Source organism: Hypomesus nipponensis, chromosome 25 (genome assembly GCF_054491055.1).
Source record: "Hypomesus nipponensis isolate SF chromosome 25, ASM5449105v1, whole genome shotgun sequence".
Taxonomy (NCBI): Eukaryota; Metazoa; Chordata; class Actinopteri; order Osmeriformes; family Osmeridae; genus Hypomesus; species Hypomesus nipponensis.
In genome coordinates, this window is record NC_140385.1 from 13,995,001 (window position 1) to 14,000,000 (window position 5,000).

At 46.9% G+C, this 5,000-nt stretch overlaps 15 non-coding genes and 2 pseudogenes across 15 annotated transcripts; all 17 read right to left on the minus strand.

Annotated features, from left to right (window-relative positions):
- Positions 1-100: 100 nt before the first annotated feature.
- On the minus strand, positions 101-219 carry LOC146223855 (5S ribosomal RNA). The gene has a single exon (XR_014747184.1). It is a non-coding gene; the product is annotated as a 5S ribosomal RNA (ribosomal RNA).
- A 174-nt stretch (positions 220-393) lies between these two features.
- On the minus strand, positions 394-512 carry LOC146223856 (5S ribosomal RNA). Its single transcript, XR_014747185.1, has one exon. It is a non-coding gene; the product is annotated as a 5S ribosomal RNA (ribosomal RNA).
- A 192-nt stretch (positions 513-704) lies between these two features.
- Positions 705-823, minus strand: LOC146223857 (5S ribosomal RNA). Its single transcript, XR_014747370.1, has one exon. It is a non-coding gene; the product is annotated as a 5S ribosomal RNA (ribosomal RNA).
- A 178-nt stretch (positions 824-1,001) lies between these two features.
- Positions 1,002-1,120, minus strand: LOC146223858 (5S ribosomal RNA). Its single transcript, XR_014747187.1, has one exon. It is a non-coding gene; the product is annotated as a 5S ribosomal RNA (ribosomal RNA).
- Positions 1,121-1,294: 174 nt separating this feature from the next.
- Positions 1,295-1,413, minus strand: LOC146223859 (5S ribosomal RNA). Its single transcript, XR_014747188.1, has one exon. It is a non-coding gene; the product is annotated as a 5S ribosomal RNA (ribosomal RNA).
- A 192-nt stretch (positions 1,414-1,605) lies between these two features.
- LOC146223860 (5S ribosomal RNA) lies at positions 1,606-1,724 on the minus strand. Its single transcript, XR_014747381.1, has one exon. It is a non-coding gene; the product is annotated as a 5S ribosomal RNA (ribosomal RNA).
- A 168-nt stretch (positions 1,725-1,892) lies between these two features.
- On the minus strand, positions 1,893-2,011 carry LOC146223861 (5S ribosomal RNA). Its single transcript, XR_014749683.1, has one exon. It is a non-coding gene; the product is annotated as a 5S ribosomal RNA (ribosomal RNA).
- A 168-nt stretch (positions 2,012-2,179) lies between these two features.
- Positions 2,180-2,298, minus strand: LOC146223862 (5S ribosomal RNA). The gene has a single exon (XR_014747189.1). It is a non-coding gene; the product is annotated as a 5S ribosomal RNA (ribosomal RNA).
- A 186-nt stretch (positions 2,299-2,484) lies between these two features.
- Positions 2,485-2,603, minus strand: LOC146223863 (5S ribosomal RNA; annotated as a pseudogene).
- A 182-nt stretch (positions 2,604-2,785) lies between these two features.
- On the minus strand, positions 2,786-2,904 carry LOC146223864 (5S ribosomal RNA). The gene has a single exon (XR_014749795.1). It is a non-coding gene; the product is annotated as a 5S ribosomal RNA (ribosomal RNA).
- Positions 2,905-3,088: 184 nt separating this feature from the next.
- On the minus strand, positions 3,089-3,207 carry LOC146223865 (5S ribosomal RNA). The gene has a single exon (XR_014749506.1). It is a non-coding gene; the product is annotated as a 5S ribosomal RNA (ribosomal RNA).
- A 190-nt stretch (positions 3,208-3,397) lies between these two features.
- LOC146223866 (5S ribosomal RNA) lies at positions 3,398-3,516 on the minus strand. The gene has a single exon (XR_014747190.1). It is a non-coding gene; the product is annotated as a 5S ribosomal RNA (ribosomal RNA).
- Positions 3,517-3,684: 168 nt separating this feature from the next.
- LOC146223867 (5S ribosomal RNA) lies at positions 3,685-3,803 on the minus strand. Its single transcript, XR_014747191.1, has one exon. It is a non-coding gene; the product is annotated as a 5S ribosomal RNA (ribosomal RNA).
- Positions 3,804-3,977: 174 nt separating this feature from the next.
- Positions 3,978-4,086, minus strand: LOC146223868 (5S ribosomal RNA; annotated as a pseudogene).
- Positions 4,087-4,268: 182 nt separating this feature from the next.
- LOC146223869 (5S ribosomal RNA) lies at positions 4,269-4,387 on the minus strand. The gene has a single exon (XR_014747193.1). It is a non-coding gene; the product is annotated as a 5S ribosomal RNA (ribosomal RNA).
- A 168-nt stretch (positions 4,388-4,555) lies between these two features.
- On the minus strand, positions 4,556-4,674 carry LOC146223870 (5S ribosomal RNA). Its single transcript, XR_014747194.1, has one exon. It is a non-coding gene; the product is annotated as a 5S ribosomal RNA (ribosomal RNA).
- A 174-nt stretch (positions 4,675-4,848) lies between these two features.
- LOC146223871 (5S ribosomal RNA) lies at positions 4,849-4,967 on the minus strand. The gene has a single exon (XR_014747195.1). It is a non-coding gene; the product is annotated as a 5S ribosomal RNA (ribosomal RNA).
- Positions 4,968-5,000: the final 33 nt, after the last annotated feature.

Consider the following 5,000-nt stretch of genomic DNA (forward strand, 5'->3'; position numbering starts at 1 on the left):
TCTCTCTCTCGTGTCAAAATGAAAACAGCTTCCAGCCCCTTTCATGAAGGACTACTTGTGCATATTGCAAGATGTCAGTTTCTAAGTGAATGAGCAAAAGAGCATACAGCACCTGGTATTCCCAGGCGGTCTCCCATCCAAGTACTAACCAGGCCCGACCCTGCTTAGCTTCCGAGATCAGACGAGATCGGGCGTTGCCAGGCTGGTATGGCCGTACGAAATAAGTTGACAACCATAGGCTACTTATCCATATACAGATTTAGCAATTGACAATGCAAGGTGGTCTCTCTCTCTCTCTCTCTCGTGTCAAAATGAAAACAACTTCCAGCCCCTTTCATGAAGGACTACTTGTGCATATTGCAAGATTTCAGTTTCTAAGTGAATGAGCAAAAGAGCATACAGCACCTGGTATTCCCAGGCGGTCTCCCATCCAAGTACTAACCAGGCCCGACCCTGCTTAGCTTCCGAGATCAGACGAGATCGGGCGTTGCCAGGCTGGTATGGCCGTACGAAATAAGTTGACAACCATAGGCTACTTATCCATATACAGATTTAGCAATTGACAATGCAAGGTAGTCTCTCTCTATCTCTCTCTCTCTCTCTCTCTCTCTCTCGTGTCAAAATGAAAACAGCTTCCAGCCCCTTTCATGAAGGACTACTTGTGCATATTGCAAGATGTCAGTTTCTAAGTGAATGAGCAAAAGAGCATACAGCACCTGGTATTCCCAGGCGGTCTCCCATCCAAGTACTAACCAGGCCCGACCCTGCTTAGCTTCCGAGATCAGATGAGATCGGGCGTTGCCAGGCTGGTATGGCCGTACGAAATAAGTTGACAACCATAGGCTACTTATCCATATACAGATTTAGCAATTGACAATGCAAGGTAGTCTCTCTCTCTCTCTCTCTCTCTCGTGTCAAAATGAAAACAGCTTCCAGCCCCTTTCATGAAGGACTACTTGTGCATATTGCAAGATGTCAGTTTCTAAGTGAATGAGCAAAAGAGCATACAGCACCTGGTATTCCCAGGCGGTCTCCCATCCAAGTACTAACCAGGCCCGACCCTGCTTAGCTTCCGAGATCAGACGAGATCGGGCGTTGCCAGGCTGGTATGGCCGTACGAAATAAGTTGACAACCATAGGCTACTTATCCATATACAGATTTAGCAATTGACAATGCAAGGTGGTCTCTCTCTCTCTCTCTCTCGTGTCAAAATGAAAACAACTTCCAGCCCCTTTCATGAAGGACTACTTGTGCATATTGCAAGATTTCAGTTTCTAAGTGAATGAGCAAAAGAGCATACAGCACCTGGTATTCCCAGGCGGTCTCCCATCCAAGTACTAACCAGGCCCGACCCTGCTTAGCTTCCGAGATCAGACGAGATCGGGCGTTGCCAGGCTGGTATGGCCGTACGAAATAAGTTGACAACCATAGGCTACTTATCCATATACAGATTTAGCAATTGACAATGCAAGGTAGTCTCTCTCTATCTCTCTCTCTCTCTCTCTCTCTCTCTCGTGTCAAAATGAAAACAGCTTCCAGCCCCTTTCATGAAGGACTACTTGTGCATATTGCAAGATGTCAGTTTCTAAGTGAATGAGCAAAAGAGCATACAGCACCTGGTATTCCCAGGCGGTCTCCCATCCAAGTACTAACCAGGCCCGACCCTGCTTAGCTTCCGAGATCAGATGAGATCGGGCGTTGCCAGGCTGGTATGGCCGTACGAAATAAGTTGACAACCATAGGCTACTTATCCATATACAGATTTAGCAATTGACAATGCAAGGTAGTCTCTCTCTCTCTCGTGTCAAAATGAAAACAGCTTCCAGCCCCTTTCATGAAGGACTACTTGTGCATATTGCAAGATTTCAGTTTCTAAGTGAATGAGCAAAAGAGCATACAGCACCTGGTATTCCCAGGCGGTCTCCCATCCAAGTACTAACCAGGCCCGACCCTGATTAGCTTCCGAGATCAGACGAGATCGGGCGTTGCCAGGCTGGTATGGCCGTACGAAATAAGTTGACAACCATAGGCTACTTATCCATATACAGATTTAGCAATTGACAATGCAAGGTGGTCTCTCTCTCTCTCGTGTCAAAATGAAAACAGCTTCCAGCCCCTTTCATGAAGGACTACTTGTGCATATTGCAAGATTTCAGTTTCTAAGTGAATGAGCAAAAGAGCATACAGCACCTGGTATTCCCAGGCGGTCTCCCATCCAAGTACTAACCAGGCCCGACCCTGCTTAGCTTCCGAGATCAGACGAGATCGGGCGTTGCCAGGCTGGTATGGCCGTACGAAATAAGTTGACAACCATAGGCTACTTATCCATATACAGATTTAGCAATTGACAATGCAAGGTAGTCTCTCTCTATCTCTCTCTCTCTCTCTCTCTCGTGTCAAAATGAAAACAGCTTCCAGCCCCTTTCATGAAGGACTACTTGTGCATATTGCAAGATGTCAGTTTCTAAGTGAATGAGCAAAAGAGCATACAGCACCTGGTATTCCCAGGCGGTCTCCCATCCAATTACTAACCAGACCCGACCCTGCTTAGCTTCCGAGATCAGACGAGATCGGGCGTTGCCAGGCTGGTATGGCCGTACAAAATAAGTTGACAACCATAGGCTACTTATCCATATACAGATTTAGCAATTGACAATGCAAGGTGGTCTCTCCCTCTCTCTCTCTCTCTCTCTCGTGTCAAAATGAAAACAGCTTCCAGCCCCTTTCATGAAGGACTACTTGTGCATATTGCAAGATTTCAGTTTCTAAGTGAATGAGCAAAAGAGCATACAGCACCTGGTATTCCCAGGCGGTCTCCCATCCAAGTACTAACCAGGCCCGACCCTGCTTAGCTTCCGAGATCAGACGAGATCGGGCGTTGCCAGGCTGGTATGGCCGTACTAAATAAGTTGACAACCATAGGCTACTTATCCATATACAGATTTAGCAATTGACATTGCAAGGTGGTCTCTCTCTCTCTCTCTCTATCTCTCTCTCGTGTCAAAATGAAAACAGCTTCCAGCCCCTTTCATGAAGGACTACTTGTGCATATTGCAAGATTTCAGTTTCTAAGTGAATGAGCAAAAGAGCATACAGCACCTGGTATTCCCAGGCGGTCTCCCATCCAAGTACTAACCAGGCCCAACCCTGCTTAGCTTCCGAGATCAGACGAGATCGGGCGTTGCCAGGCTGGTATGGCCGTACTAAATAAGTTGACAACCATAGGCTACTTATCCATATACAGATTTAGCAATTGACAATGCAAGGTAGTCTCCCTCTCTCTCTCTCTCTCTCTCTCTCTCTCTCGTGTCAAAATGAAAACAGCTTCCAGCCCCTTTCATGAAGGACTACTTGTGCATATTGCAAGATTTCAGTTTCTAAGTGAATGAGCAAAAGAGCATACAGCACCTGGTATTCCCAGGCGGTCTCCCATCCAAGTACTAACCAGGCCCGACCCTGCTTAGCTTCCGAGATCAGACGAGATCGGGCGTTGCCAGGCTGGTATGGCCGTACGAAATAAGTTGACAACCATAGGCTACTTATCCATATACAGATTTAGCAATTGACAATGCAAGGTGGTCTCTCTCTCTCTCGTGTCAAAATGAAAACAGCTTCCAGCCCCTTTCATGAAGGACTACTTGTGCATATTGCAAGATTTCAGTTTCTAAGTGAATGAGCAAAAGAGCATACAGCACCTGGTATTCCCAGGCGGTCTCCCATCCAAGTACTAACCAGGCCCGACCCTGCTTAGCTTCCGAGATCAGACGAGATCGGGCGTTGCCAGGCTGGTATGGCCGTACGAAATAAGTTGACAACCATAGGCTACTTATCCATATACAGATTTAGCAATTGACAATGCAAGGTGGTCTCTCTCTCTCTCTCTCTCGTGTCAAAATGAAAACAGCTTCCAGCCCCTTTCATGAAGGACTACTTGTGCATATTGCAAGATTTCAGTTTCTAAGTGAATGAGCAAAAGAGCATACAGCACCTGGTATTCCCAGGCGGTCTCCCATCCAAGTACTAACCAGGCCCGACCCTGCTTAGCTTCCGAGATCAGGCGTTGCCAGGCTGGTATGGCCGTACGAAATAAGATGACAACCATAGGCTACTTATCCATATACAGATTTAGCAATTGACAATGCAAGGTGGTCTCTCTCTCTCTCTCTCTCTCTCTCTCGTGTCAAAATGAAAACAGCTTCCAGCCCCTTTCATGAAGGACTACTTGTGCATATTGCAAGATTTCAGTTTCTAAGTGAATGAGCAAAAGAGCATACAGCACCTGGTATTCCCAGGCGGTCTCCCATCCAAGTACTAACCAGGCCCGACCCTGCTTAGCTTCCGAGATCAGACGAGATCGGGCGTTGCCAGGCTGGTATGGCCGTACGAAATAAGTTGACAACCATAGGCTACTTATCCATATACAGATTTAGCAATTGACAATGCAAGGTGGTCTCTCTCTCTCTCGTGTCAAAATGAAAACAGCTTCCAGCCCCTTTCATGAAGGACTACTTGTGCATATTGCAAGATTTCAGTTTCTAAGTGAATGAGCAAAAGAGCATACAGCACCTGGTATTCCCAGGCGGTCTCCCATCCAAGTACTAACCAGGCCCGACCCTGCTTAGCTTCCGAGATCAGACGAGATCGGGCGTTGCCAGGCTGGTATGGCCGTACGAAATAAGTTGACAACCATAGGCTACTTATCCATATACAGATTTAGCAATTGACAATGCAAGGTGGTCTCTCTCTCTCTCTCTCTCGTGTCAAAATGAAAACAGCTTCCAGCCCCTTTCATGAAGGACTACTTGTGCATATTGCAAGATTTCAGTTTCTAAGTGAATGAGCAAAAGAGCATACAGCACCTGGTATTCCCAGGCGGTCTCCCATCCAAGTACTAACCAGGCCCGACCCTGCTTAGCTTCCGAGATCAGACGAGATCGGGCGTTGCCAGGCTGGTATGGCCGTACGAAATAAGTTGACAACCATAGGCTACTTATCCATA